This window comes from Panulirus ornatus, chromosome 24 (genome assembly GCF_036320965.1).
Source record: "Panulirus ornatus isolate Po-2019 chromosome 24, ASM3632096v1, whole genome shotgun sequence".
Taxonomy (NCBI): Eukaryota; Metazoa; Arthropoda; class Malacostraca; order Decapoda; family Palinuridae; genus Panulirus; species Panulirus ornatus.
In genome coordinates this window covers 169149-184003 of record NC_092247.1, presented here as the reverse complement: position 1 = coordinate 184003, position 14855 = coordinate 169149, and the positions used below count along the sequence as shown (strand labels likewise).

At 44.0% G+C, this 14855-nt stretch overlaps 1 pseudogene; it reads left to right on the top strand.

Annotated features, from left to right (window-relative positions):
• The first annotated feature begins 7957 nt into the window (after positions 1–7957).
• The window catches only part of LOC139756964 (uncharacterized), a 139556-nt pseudogene continuing 132658 nt past the window's right edge, over positions 7958–14855 (top strand).

Genomic DNA, 14855 nt, shown 5'->3' with positions numbered 1-14855 from the left:
GAGGCACTAGGTAACCATCATATGTACAGTAGGCCCCAGGTAACCTTGATATGTAACGGAGGCTCCAGATAACCATCATATGCACAGGAGGCTCCAGGTAACCATCATATGTACAGGAGGCTTCAGGCAATTATCATGTGTGTAGGAGTCACCAGGTAGCCATCATATGTACAGGAAGGCACCAGGTAACCGTCATATGTACAAGAGGCTCCAGGTAACCATCATATGTACAGGAGGCTCTAGATAGCCATCATATGTACATGAGGCTCCAGGTAACCATCATATGTACAGGAGGCCCCAGGTAACCATTATATGTACAGGATGCACCAGGTAACCATCATTTGTACAGGAGGCACCAGGTAACCATGATATGTCCGGCAGGCTCCAGGTAACTATCATATGTACTGGAGGCTCCAGGTAACCATCATATGTACAGGAGGCTCCAGGTAACATTCATATGTACAGATGGCACCAGGTAACCATCTATGTACATGAGGCACCAGGTAGCCACTATATGTACAAGAGGCCCTAGGTAACCTTGATATGTACAGGAGGGTCCAGGTAACCATCATATGTACGGGAGGCTCCAGGTTACCACCATATTTATAGGAGGCACCAGGTAACCATCATATGTATGGACGGCAACAGGTAGCCATCCAATGTACAGGAGGCTCCAGGTAACCATCATATGTACAAGATTCACTAGGTAACCATCTTATGTACAGGAGGCTCCAGGCAACCATCATATGTACAGGAAGCACCAGGTAGCCATCATATGTACAGGAGACTTCAGGCAACCATCATATGTACAGGAGGCTCCACGGAACCATCATATGTATAGGAGGCTCCAGGTAACCATCACATGTACAAGAGGCTCCAGGTAACCATCATATGTACAGGAGGCACCAGGTAACCATTATATGTACAGGAGGCACCAGTTAACCACCATATGTAAAGGAGGCTCCAGGTAACCATCATATGTATAGGAGGCACCAGGTGACTATCATATGTACAGGAGGCACCAGGTAACCATCATATGTACAAGAGGCACCAGGTAACCATCATATGTACAGGAGGCACCAGCTAACCATCATATGTACAGGAGGCTCCAGGTAACAATCATATGTACAGTCGGCACCATGTAACCATCATGTGTACAGGAGGCTCCAGGTAACCATCATATGTACAGGAGGCACTAGGTAACCATCATATGTACAGTAGGCCCCAGGTAACCTTGATATGTAACGGAGGCTCCAGATAACCATCATATGCACAGGAGGCTCCAGGTAACCATCATATGTACAGGAGGCTTCAGGCAATTATCATGTGTATAGGAGGCACCAGGTAGCCATCATATGTACAGGTGGCACCAGGTAACCATCATATGTACAGGAGGCTCCAGGTAACCATCATATGTACAGGAGGCTCTAGATAGCCATCATATGTACATGAGGCTCCAGGTAACCATCATATGTACAGGAGGCCCCAGGTAATCATTATATGTACAGGACGCACCAGGTAACCATCATTTGTACAGGAGGCACCAGGTAACCATGATATGTCCGGCAGGCTCCAGGTAACCATCATATGTACTGGAGTCTCCAGGTAACAATCATATGTACAGGAGGCTCCAGGTAACCATCATATGTACATGAGGCACCAGTTAACCACTATATGTACAAGAGGCCCTAGGTAACCTTGATATGTACAGGAGGGTCCAGGTAACCATCATATGTACAGGAGGCTCCAGGTAACCACCATATGTATAGGAGGCACCAGGTAACCATCAAATGTATAGAAGGCAACAGGTAGCCATCATATGTACAGGAGGCTCCAGGTAACCATCATATGTACAAGATTCACTAGGTAACTATCTTATTTCCACGAGGCTCCAGGCAACCATCATATGTACAGGAAGCACCAGGTAGCCATCATATGTACAGGAGACTTCAGGCAACCATCATATGTACAGGAGGCTCCACGGAACCATTATATGTACAGGAGGCTCCAGGTAACCATAACATTTACAAGAGGCTCCAGGTAACCATCATATGTACAGTAGGCACCAGGTAACCATTATATGTACAGGAGGCACCAGTTAACCACCATATGTATAGGAGGCTCCAGGTAACCATCATATGTATAGGAGGCACCAGGTGACCATCATATGTACAGGAGGTTCCAGGTAACCATCATATGTACAAGAGGCACCAGGTAACCATCATATGTACAGGAGGCTCCAGGCAACCATCATATGTACAGGAGGCCCCAGGTAACCATCATATGGACAGGAGGCACTAGGTAACCGTCATATGTACAGGAGGCTCCAGGTAACAATTGGTGTACAGTAGGCACCATATAGCCATCATATGTACAGGAGGCTCCAGGTAACCATCATATGTACAGCAGGTTTCAGGTAACCATGAGGGTACGTGAGGCACCAGGTAACCATCATATGTACAGGAGGCACCAGGTAACCATCATATGTGCAGGAGGCTCCATATAATCATCATATGTACAGGAGGCCCCAGGTAACCATTATATGTACAGGTGGCACCATGTAACCATCATATGTATATGAGGCACCAGGTAACCATTATATGTACAGGAGGCCCCAGGTAACCATGATATTTACAGGAGGCTCCAGGTAACCATAATATGTACAGGAGGCTCCAGGTAACCATCATATGTACAGGTGGCACCAGGTAACCATCATATGTACAGGAGGCTCCAGGTGACCATAATATGTACAGGAGGCACCAGGTAACCATCATATGTACAGGAGGCTTCAGGCAAGCATTATATGTACAGGAGGGTTCAGGGAACCATCATATGTACAGTAGGCACCAGGTAACCATCATATTTACAGGAGGCACCAGGTAACCATCATATGTACAGGAGACTTCAGGTAACCATCATATGTACAGGAGGCAACAGGTTACCATCATATGTACTGGAAGTTCCAGGCAGCCATCATTTGTACAGGAGGCTCCAGGTAACCATCATATGTTTAGGAGGCTCCAGGCAACCATCATATGTACTGGAAGCTCCAGGTAACTATTATATGCACAGAAGGCACCAGGTAACCATCATATGTACAGGAGGCACTAGGTAACCATCATATGTACAGGAGGCTTCAGGCAACCATCATATGTACAGGAGGCTCCAGGTAACCATCATATGTACAGGAGGCACCAGGTAACCATCATACGTACAGGATTCTCCAGGCAGCCATCATATGTACAGGAGCCACCAGGTAACCATCATAGGCACAGGAGGCTCCAGGTAATCATCATATGTACATAAAGCCCCAGGTAACCATCATATGTACAGGAGGCTCCAGGTAACCATCATAAGTATATGAGGTTCCAGGTAACCCTTATATGTACTGGAGGCTCTAGGTGATCCTCATACATACAGGTGTACAATCATATTATCTATTGTTCCCCTTTCTGTGACCTCATCTTTCCTTCCAATCATAATTGATGGTTAAGATAAGAATAATCAAGATCAAACTTTTGCTACTTGATATTGAAAACAATAAGAAAGCCTACCAAACGTGTAGTCTGTTTTACAACCTCGACCCTTTCCTTTCACGGTGTGTAATGAGCCGATAGTCCCATTTAGACAAAACTCTGAAAGATCTTTTTCTGTTTACAGATAGATTTGGGCTAGACACAGAACTCCTTACCATCTGGCTAGCATCTCTTGACAGCTGACGGCCGCTTGGTATACATATACACTTTTCATCCAACACTGGTTAAATACCAAGCACAGTGGTATGATATTTATGAAAATATGCTTACATCAACAAAATAAACATGTGATTTCTCTGAACATGCAAGTACAATATACTATCAATACAATGATTTCCCTCTACTTATTTTACTTAGCAAATCTTAGGCAGATATTGTGGCCTCAATATATAACATAATTCTTTATAATCACTAAGATGTGTAAGGGTAATATGATACATTTACCCAACAGGGTTGTACAACAACCTAACAAACACCTATTCACACACAGAGAGAGAGAGAGAGAGAGAGAGAGAGAGAGAGAGAGAGAGAGAGAGAGAGAGAGAGAGAGAGAGAGAGAGAGAGAGAGAGAGAGAGAGAGAGAGAGAGAGAGAGAGAGAGAGCAAACAGAACGTAAAAGTTCCAAAAAATCTATTCTTGTATACAAGTTCTTCCTTTTATCTTATTTTATTCTTAACACATTCCTTGGTCTTCTATGAATTGTAATAATAGTAAAGAAATCTACTATCAAATCTATTTATAATCTATTAAACAAGATTTCATATTGTAACATACGACAATAAGATTTTTCAAAAGAATGTATTGTTCCTTAGAAAACTGAACATATCATAATCGCTTCTACGGGTGATGGAATGGTAACATGTCTGCTGTAATATCACTTTTGCCTCTGCTAACCCCCTGACCCCTCTGTCCCTCTCTTACCTCCATCATCACTTACCCCCACGGATTATGTACATCTCCAGCCAGGACTGTGGCCAACTGTACATCACCACGGATTATGTACATCTCCAGCCAGGACTGTGGCCAACTGTACATCACCACGGAATATGTACGTCTCCCCCAGCCAGGACTGTGGCCAACTGTACATCACCACGGTTTATGTGCAACTTCTCCAAACAGGACTGTGACCAACTGTACATCACCCAGGTATATGCTCACCTCTTCCAGCCGTTGTAGATCGAAGAGGGTGGAGGGGTGCTCACTGGCGGGCGTAGGGCGAGGAGGGCAGGGCGCCATAATGGAGGTTTACATTCTTGGCGGCGAAGGTCACCATTGAAGAAATAGCAGTTACAGTCCACAGCACCGACAACTCGTCATTAAATATCACAGTCCACAGCACCGACAACCCGTCATTAAATATCACAGTCCACAGCACCGACAACCCGTCATTAAATATCACAGTCCACAGCACCGACAACCCGTCATTAAATATCACAGGCCACAGCACCGACAACCCGTCATTAAATATCACAGTCCACAGCACCGACAACCCGTCATTAAATATCACAGTCCACAGCACCGACAACCCGTCATTAAATATCACAGTCCACAGCACCGACAACCCGTCATTAAATATCACAGTCCACAGCACCGACAACCCGTCATTAAATATCACAGTCCACAGCACCGACAACCCGTCATTAAATATCACAGTCCACAGCACCGACAACCCGTCATTAAATATCACAGTCCACAGCACCGACAACCCGTCATTAAATATCACAGTCCACAGCACCGACAACCCGTCATTAAATATCACAGTCCACAGCACCGACAACCCGTCATTAAATAACACAGTCCACAGCACCGACAACCCGTCATTAAATATCACAGTCCACAGCACCGACAACCCGTCATTAAATATCACAGTCCACAGAACCGACAACCCGTCATTAAATATCACAGTCCACAGAACCGACAACCCGTCATTAAATATCACAGTCCACAGAACCGACAACCCGTCATTAAATATCACAGTCCACAGCACCGACAACCCGTCATTAAATATCACAGTCCACAGCACCGACAACCCATCATTAAATATCACAGTCCACAGCACCGACAACTCGTCATTAAATATCACAGTCCACAGCACTGATAACTCGTCGTTAGATATCACAGTCCACAGCACCGACAACCCGTCATTGAATAGCAATCACAGCCCACAGCACCGACAAGTCAATAGATAGCAATCATAGTCCACAGCACTGACAGCTCGTCATTAAATAGCAATCACAGCCCACAGCACCGACAAGTCAATAGATAGCAATCATAGTCCACAGCACTGACAGCTCGTCATTAAATAGCAATCACAGGCCACAGCACTGACAGCTCGTCATTAAATAGCAATCACAGCCCACAGCACCGACAAGTCAATAGATAGCAATCATAGTCCACAGCACTGACAGCTCGTCATTAAATAGCAATCACAGGCCACAGCAATGATAACTCGTCATTAAATAGCAATCACAGGCCACAGCACTGATAACTCGTCATTAAATAGCAATCACAGGCCACAGCACTGATAACTCGTCATTAAATAGCAATCACAGCCCACAGCACCGACAAGTCAATAGATAGCAATCACAGGCCACAGCAATGATAACTCGTCATTAAATAGCAATCACAGGCCACAGCAATGATAACTCGTCATTAAATAGCAATCACAGGCCACAGCACTCGTCATTCCAAATGGTTGACGAGATCCACTAGACATTGAAAGGCAATGTGATCACGATCCAACATGTGAAATACTGTATCAAAAAGCGAAAAGACAAGATAAGAACGGGAGGACCTGCAGGAGGTGGAATGCTTCATGTACGTGGGAGTGGACATGGTTACGGATGGAACGGCGGGGGGGAGGTTGAAATAGATTATATAGGGGGATGGGGGAGGCTGTGAGGTTGGCCCTTAATATAACTGTGCAGAAGAAGATGGATGTGTTGGAAGTGAAACACTTGAGGAGTATATGTGGTGTTTGGCGGGTCGATCGTGTAAGAAAGGAGTTGTAGTGAGAGTGGCAGTGCTGGAATGGTTCGCACATATGGAGAGCATGAGTAAAGAAACATTGAGAAATAGCATCTACATGTCAGAAATGGAAAGGAGGAAGAGTGGAGGGAAGAATTTGAATAAAGTGAAACGATGGAATATCAGAGTCAACATTTCATAGGGTGAGGGGCGTGCATGGGATAGAATACATTAGAGCGATGTGGTACACGGGGGGCGACGTGCTGTCAATGGACTGAACAAAGGTGTACGAATTGGTCAAGGTAAAACATTGAACGGTCCGTGTGGCTTAGCTGAAGATGGTGGGCTCTGGTGTCGGTGCATAATACATGACACCTAGAGAGTGGCTGTGTGCATATGATGGTTCTTCCCTGATCTTGGCGCTACCACTCCAGAGAGGACAAAGGAGTTTTGTACAAAGAAACGAAAAGAACTAAGCGAATATGAAAAACACATTGGCAACATGAGTCACTAATGGTTACTGTATCAACATATTTTAGTAAAATGTAAATAGTTCACAAAGAATGGGAGAAAGAACTCATAATGATGGGAAAATAATGCGTAACTAAATCCTGTGTGACTAAAACTTGTGTAATTAAATCTATTTAGCTAAACCTTGTGTAACTAAAGCATGTGTTAGTAAATGTTATGTGACCACAATACGTAGTGTTCAAACATATGTAACTACACCATGTGTAACTACAGAAATCACATCGGAAATCTTAGCTCATCTGAACTTGTATGAAGTTCCAGTCTGGGTCATAAGGACAAAAAACCAGGGAACCTTTTATGCGCAGACCACACCTGTGCATATGTCTCCATTACCTTAAATATATATCCAAAAACTCTGTGAATATCATGCATGACAAACTCTATAGGAAGTGAGATTATTACCGGGCGAATGTACAGTACAATGGCCCGCTTCACCGTCATCACGTACTCCAGCGATCACATCTTCAGTCATGTTCGACTCAGGATTGATAATGTACGCTTTGCCGACTGGAAAATAAAACAATGCTCGGTAATTGAACCTGCAGCTGATGAAATGGATGAAGTAAGTGTGTAGGATCTGCAGCACTTGATGCAATGGTGTTCTGGACGACCAGCAGTTGGTAGTGAACTGTTACATATTCTCAAGGTGTAACCTATATTTTCTTTTACACCTTATAAAACTATCTGGCATTATCACAGAGAAATGTGAAGATCTAACCGATACTTTGATGAGTAATCAAGGAACTACAAATCATCGATATCATAGGAATGTTCTTCTAAACATCTAACACCGTAAGAGTAATCATATATTTCGATCGGTTTCAGTAAAAAGGTTAAACCTAAATTCCTGCCTGGCACCTGACGTGTGAGGGTTCGTAGCCCGGGTCTCCAAGCGACCGACCAAAACATTGGGCGCCGCGAGCCAGTAAGGGGAGGTCAGGGGAAGCGGCTGCATTTGCTCCCTTCTGTATTTCTCTTCTTGTCTGTTGTTCGTTAAACCTTGAGATCTTGAGCAGTGATGTGTGAGGAGCAAGTGAACATCGTATATAAACCACGAAAGAACTAGAAGGAAAATTGTGTGTTGTGAATTGTTTAGAAGGTGTGCGCTGTGTTTGTCGATACGAAGGTTGAGGAAGCAGAGCACTTTATAACCCAGGTGGTGGTACGATCCACATAGCAGGTGTTGTACAGGTGTTGTTCTCAGCAACACTTGGTGTTTCATGTGTACAAAGTTTGTGGAGTGTTCTACAGTGCCACAACTACGTCATCCACGAGAGATTAAGACAAGGTAACACGATCAAAACTTTAGTATTGTTAAACAAAATAAATTTAAGTTATAACACAAGACATTCTTGCCTGTGATGCAGTGACCAAGAGCAGGTTAGGAATGTAAGGAAGACACAACATTGATGCTTCGTATGTGGTTCTTGGTGGAGGCAAAACCCATTGTAAAGCTGGCATTTGGTGAGGGAGGGACGAGTAACAACGGTATTGCCTTAGACGCCGACGTGTAGCAGAATATATGTAATATCTTCCCAGGAATTATGTTCATCTGCAAATAACTTACTTGTGAATATTACCGATATTAAAATCTGAATATTCACATTTTTCAATTTATTCATATCTGTATATGACAAGATTAAGATGGTTTATTTTGCTCTGTACATGGATAACATACATGTTAACTTGATACTATTTTATAAGAGATTAAAGAAAAAGAAATATGATCAAGAATATCAGAAAACCAGATGTTTTCCTAGATGTGAATAATATCAGTATGTAACGATTTCTGACTTAACGACTAATCATTAGCCAATAATCACTGAGTCCACCAAAAACCATATTGAACTACCAGGAACCTCCACGAACACACCAGCTGGGCACTGACTAGCTGGCCTCGCTACCACCAGCTGGGAACATGACTGGCTGGTCTCAGTACTTCCAGCTGGGGACTGACTGGCTGGTCTCGATACCACCAGCTGTGCTCTGACTGTCTGGCCTCAGTACCACCAGCTGGGGCCTGATTGGCTGGCCTTACTACCAACAGCTGAGACTAACTGGCTGGCCTCGACACCTCAGTTGGGGATTGACTGTCTGGCCTCGGTACCACCAGCTGGGGACTGACTCTCTGGCCTCGGTACAACCAGCTGGGGACTGACTGGCTGGTCTCGGTACCACCAGCTGCTACCGTGTGAAGTAAAAGGTCATCGTAATCTGTTACTCATGACCTTTCCTCCTCCGCTGCTGGCTACGTGGCTCGTCATACCTCGAGACGTGGTCCTCGCACCAGCCAGTTACCATACACCTCAGTCACAACTCGAGATGGGACTCCCTCGGACATTTAGTTCTGTTCAGTTCATATGTTAAAGAAAAGAACATTTGATATTATAAGGAGATTTGGGAAAAAGTTTAATTGGCCTCTGACGTTCGTTTTAACAAGACCTCGCCACGTCTGTAGATGTTCTTAATGCGTGAAGGGAATGTATAGATATTTTTAGAAATCAAATGAGGCGTTACGGTCAACTGAATGGCCGTATCAAAGACAACTCATTAACGATATATATATATATATATATATATATATATATATATATATATATATATATATATATATATATATATATATATATATCCCTAGGGATATATACAAGGAGGGGAAGGTTTCTAACCCCCCCTCCCGCGTGTCTTAGAAGGCGACAAAAGGCGGCGGGAGCGGGGGGCTAGGAACCCTCCCCTCCTTGTATTTCTACTTTCTAAAAGAGGAAACAGAAGAAGGAGTCATGCGGGGAGTGCTCATCCTCATCGAAGGCTCAGATAGGGGTATCTATATGTGTGTAGATGTGACCAAGATGAGAAAAAAAGGAGACATGGGTAGTATGTTTGAGGAAAGAAACCTGAATGTTTTGGCTTTGAGTAAAACGAAGCTCAAGGGTAAAGGGGAAGAGTGGTTTGGGAATGTCTTGAGAGTAAAGTCAGGGGTTGGTGAAAGGACAAGAGCAAAGGAAGGAGTAGAACTACTGAAGCAGGGGTTGTATAGTATGTGATAGAGTGTAAGAAAGTAAGCTCTAGATTGATATGGGTAAAACTGAAAATGGATAGAGAGAGATGGATGATTATTGATGCCTATGCACCTGGTCATGAGAGGAAAGATCATGAGAGGCAAGTGTTTTGGGAACAGCTGAGTGAGTGTGTTAGAAGTTTTGATGCATGAGACCGGGTTATAGTGATGGATGATTTAAATGCAAAGGTGAGTAATGTGGCAGTTGAGGGTGTAATTGGTGTACATGGGGTGTTCAGTGTTGTAAATGGAAATGGTGAAGAGCTTGTAGATTTGTGTGCTGAAGAATGACTGGTGATTGGGAATACCTGGTTTAAAAAGAGAGATATACATAAGCATACGTATGTAAGTAGGAGAGATTGCCAGAGAGGTTATTGGATTCCGTGTTGATAGGTGTATGAGAGAGAGACTTTTGGTTGTTAATGTGCTGAGGGGGGCAGCTGAAGGGATGTCTGATCATGAAGCGAAAGTGAAGATTTGTAGAGGTTTTCAGAAAAGAAGAGAGAATGTTGGGGTGAAGAGAGTGGTGAGAGTAAGTGAGCTTAGAGAGGAGACTTGTGTGAGGAAGTACCAGGAGAGATTGAGTGCAGAATTGCAAAAGGTGAGAGCAAATGACGTAAGGGGAGTTGGGAGAAAGGGGATGTATTTAGGGAAGCAGTGATGCCTTGCACAAAAGATGCTTGTGGCTTTAGAAAGGTGGGAGATGGGCAGATTAGAAGGGCAATGAGTGGTGGGATGAAGAAATAAGATAATTAGTGAAATAGAAGAGACAGCCATTTGGACGATTTTTGCAGAGAAGTAGTGCAAATGATTGTGAGATGTAAGAAAGAAAGAGGCAGGAGGTCAAGAGAAAGGTGCAAAAGGTGAAAATGAGGGCAAATGAGAGTTGGGATGAGAGAATACCATTAAATTATTGGTGGAATAAAAAGTTGTTTTGGAAGGAGGAAAATAAAGTGTGTAAGACGAGAGAACAAATGGAAGCATCGTGAAGGGAGCTATTGGGGAGGTAATAAGAATTAGTGGTGAAGTGAGAAGGAGATGGAGTGAGTATTTTGAAGGTCTGTTGAATGTGTTTGATGATAGAGTGGCAGATATAGGGTGTTTTGGTCGAGTTGGTGTGAGAAGTGAAGGGTTCGGGGAGAATGATTTGGTAAACAGAGAAGAGGTTTTGAAAGGTTTGCGGAAGGTGAAAGCCGGCAAGGCGGCGGGATTGGATGATATTGCTGTAGAATTTATTAAAAAAGGGGATGACTGTGTTGTTGACCCGTTGGTAAGGATATTCAGTGTATGTATGGTTCATGGTGAAGTGTCTGAGCATTGCCGGAATGCGTGCATAGTGCCATTGCACAAAGGTAGAGGGGATAAAGGTGAGTGTTCAAATTACAGAGGCATAAGTTTGTTGAGTATTCCTGGGAAATCATATGGGAAGGTATTGATTGAGAGAGTAAAGGCATGTACAGAGCATCAGATTGGGGAAGAGCAGTGTGATTTCAGAAGTGGTAGAGGATGTGTGGATCAGGTGTTTGCTTTGAAGAATGTATGTGAGAAATACTTAAAAAAAACAGATGGATTTGTATGTAGCATTTACGGATCTGGAGAAGGCATATGATAGAGTTGACAGAGATGCTCTGTGAATGTATTAAGAGTATATGGTGTGGAAGGTATGTTGCTAGAAGCAGTGAAAAGTTTTTATCGAGGATGTAAGGCATGTGTACGAGTAGAAAGAGAGGAAAGTAATTGGTTTCCAGTGAATGTCGGTTTGCGGCAGGGGTGCGTGATGTCTCCATGGTTGTTTCATTTGTTTATTAATGGGGTTGTTAGGGAGGTGAATGCAAGAGTTCTGGAGAGAGGGACAAGTATGCAGTCTGTTGTGAATGAGAGGGATTGGGAAGTGAGTCAGTTGTTGTTCGCTAATAATACAGCATTGGTGGCTGCTTCGGGTGAGAAAATGCAGAAGTTGGTGACTGAGTTTGGTAAACTGTGCGAAAGAAGAAAGCTGAGAGTAAATGTGAATAAGAGCAAGGTTATTATATTCAGTAGGGTTGAGGGACAAGTTAATTGGGAGGTAAGTTTGAATGGAGAAAAAATGGAAGAGATGAAGTGTTTTAGATATCTGGGAGTGGATTTAGCAGCTGATGGAATCATGGAAGCGGAAGTGAGTCATAGGGTGGGTAAGGGGGCGAAAGTTCTGGGAGCATTAAAGAATGTGTGGAAGGAGAGAACGTTATCTCGGAGACCAAAAATGGGTATGTTTGAAGGAATAGTGGTTCCAACAATGTTATATGGCTATAGATAGGGTTGTGCGGAGGGGGTTGGATGTGTTGGAAATGAGATGTTTGAGGACAATACGTGGTGTGAGGTGGTTTGATCGAGTAAGTAATGGGAGGGTAAGAGAGATGTGTGGTAATAAAAAGCGTGGTTGAGAGAGCAGAGGAGGGTGTACTGAAATGGTTTGGTTACGTGGAGAGAATGAGTGAAGAAGGATTGACAAAGAGGATATAAGTGTCGGAGGTGGAGGGAATGAGGAGAAGTGGGAGACCAAATTGGAGGTGGAAGGATGGAGCGAAAAAGATTTTGAGAGATCGGGGCCTGAACATACAGGAGGGTGAAAGGTGTGCAAGGAACAGAGTGAATTGGAACGATGTGGTATATCGGGGTCGACGTGCTGTCAATAGATTGAACCAGGGCATGTGAAGCGTCTGGGGTAAACCATGAAAAGTTTTGTGGGCCTGGATGTGGAAAGAGAGCTGAGGTTTTGGTGCATTACACATGACAGCGAGAGACTGAATGTGAACGAATGTGGCCTTTGTTGTCTTTTCCTAGCGCTACCTCGCACTCACGAGGGGGAGGGGGATGCCATTTTGCGTGTGGCGGGGTGGTGGCGGGAATGGATAAAGGTAGCATGTATGAATATGTACAGGTGTATATATGTATATGTCTGTGTATGTATATGTATGTATGTTTTCGTTGAAATGTATAGGTATGTATATGTGCGTGTGTGGGCGTTTATGTATATACATGTGTATGTGGGTGGGTTGGGCCATTCTTTCGTCTGTTTCCTTGCGCTACCTCGCTAACGCAGGAGACAGCGACAAAGAATAATATATTTTTTTTTTTTTTGCTTTGTCGCTGTCTCCCGCGCTTGCGAGGTAGCGCAAGGAAACAGACGAAAGAAATGGCCCAATCCACCCCCATACACATGTATATACATACGTCCACACACGCAAATATACATACCTACACAGCTTTCCATGGTTTACCCCAGACTCTTCACATGCCCTGATTCAATCCACTGACAGCACGTCAACCCCGGTATACCACATCGATCCAATTCACTCTATTCCTTGCCCTCCTTTCACCCTTCTGCATGTTCAGGCCCCGATCACACAAAATCTTTTTCACTCCATCTTCCCACCTCCAATTTGGTCTCCCACTTCTCCTCGTTCCCTCCACCTCCGACACATATATCCTCTTGGTCAATCTTTCCTCATTCATTCTCTCCATGTGCCCAAACCATTTCAAAACACCCTCTTCTGCTCTCTCAACCACGCTCTTTTTATTTCCACACATCTCTCTCACCCTTACGTTACTTACTCGATCAAACCACCTCACACCACACATTGTCCTCAAACATCTCATTTCCAGCACATCCATCCTCCTGCGCACAACGCTATCCATAGCCCACGCCTCGCAACCATACAACATTGTTGGAACCACTATTCCTTCAAAAATACCCATTTTTGCTTTCCGAGATAATGTTCTCGACTTCCACACATTCTTCAAGGCTCCCAGAATTTTCGCCCCCTCCCCCACCCTATGATCCACTTCCGCTTCCATGGTTCCATCCGCTGCCAGATCCACTCCCATATATCTAAAACACTTTACTTCCTCCAGTTTTTCTCCATTCAAACTTACCTCCCAATTGACTTGACCCTCAACCCTACTGTACCTAATAACCTTGCTCTTATTCACATTTACTCTTAACTTTCTTCTTTCACACACTTTACCAAATATCTGGGAGTGGATTTGGCATCAGATGGAACCATGGAAGCAGAAGTGAGTCATAGGGTGGGGGAAGGGGAGAAAGTTCTGGAAGCGCTGAAAAATGTGTGTAAGGCGAGAATATTATCTCGGAAAGCAAAAATGGGTATGTTTGAGGGAATAGTGGTTCCAACAATGTTATATGGTTGCGAAGCGTGGGCTATAGATAGGGTTGTGCGGAGGAAGGTGGATATGTTGGAAATGAGATGTTTGATGTCAATATGTGGTGTGAGGTGGTTTGATCGAGTAAGTAAAGAAAGGGTAAGAAAGATGTGTGGTAATAGAAAGATTGTGGTTGAGAGAGCAGAAGAGGATGTATTGAAATGGTTTGGTCACATGGAGAGAATGAGTGAGGAAAGATTGACAAAGAGGATATATTTGTCAGAGGTGGAGGGAATGAACAGTGGGAGACCAAATTAGAGGTGGAAGGATAGAGTGAAAAAGATTTTGAGTGATCGGGGCCTGAACATGAAGGAGGGTGAAAGGCGTGCAAGGAATAGAGTGAATTGGAACGATGTGGTATACCAGGGTTGACGTGCTGACAATGGATTGAACCAGGGCAAGTGAAGCGTTTGGGGTAAACCATGGGAAGTCTTGTGGGGCTTGAATGTGGAAAGGGAGCTGTGGTTTCGGTGCATTATACATGACGGCTAGAGACTGAGTTTGAAAAAATGTGGCCTTTGTTGTCTTTTCCTAGCGCTACCTCGCGCACGTGAGGTGGG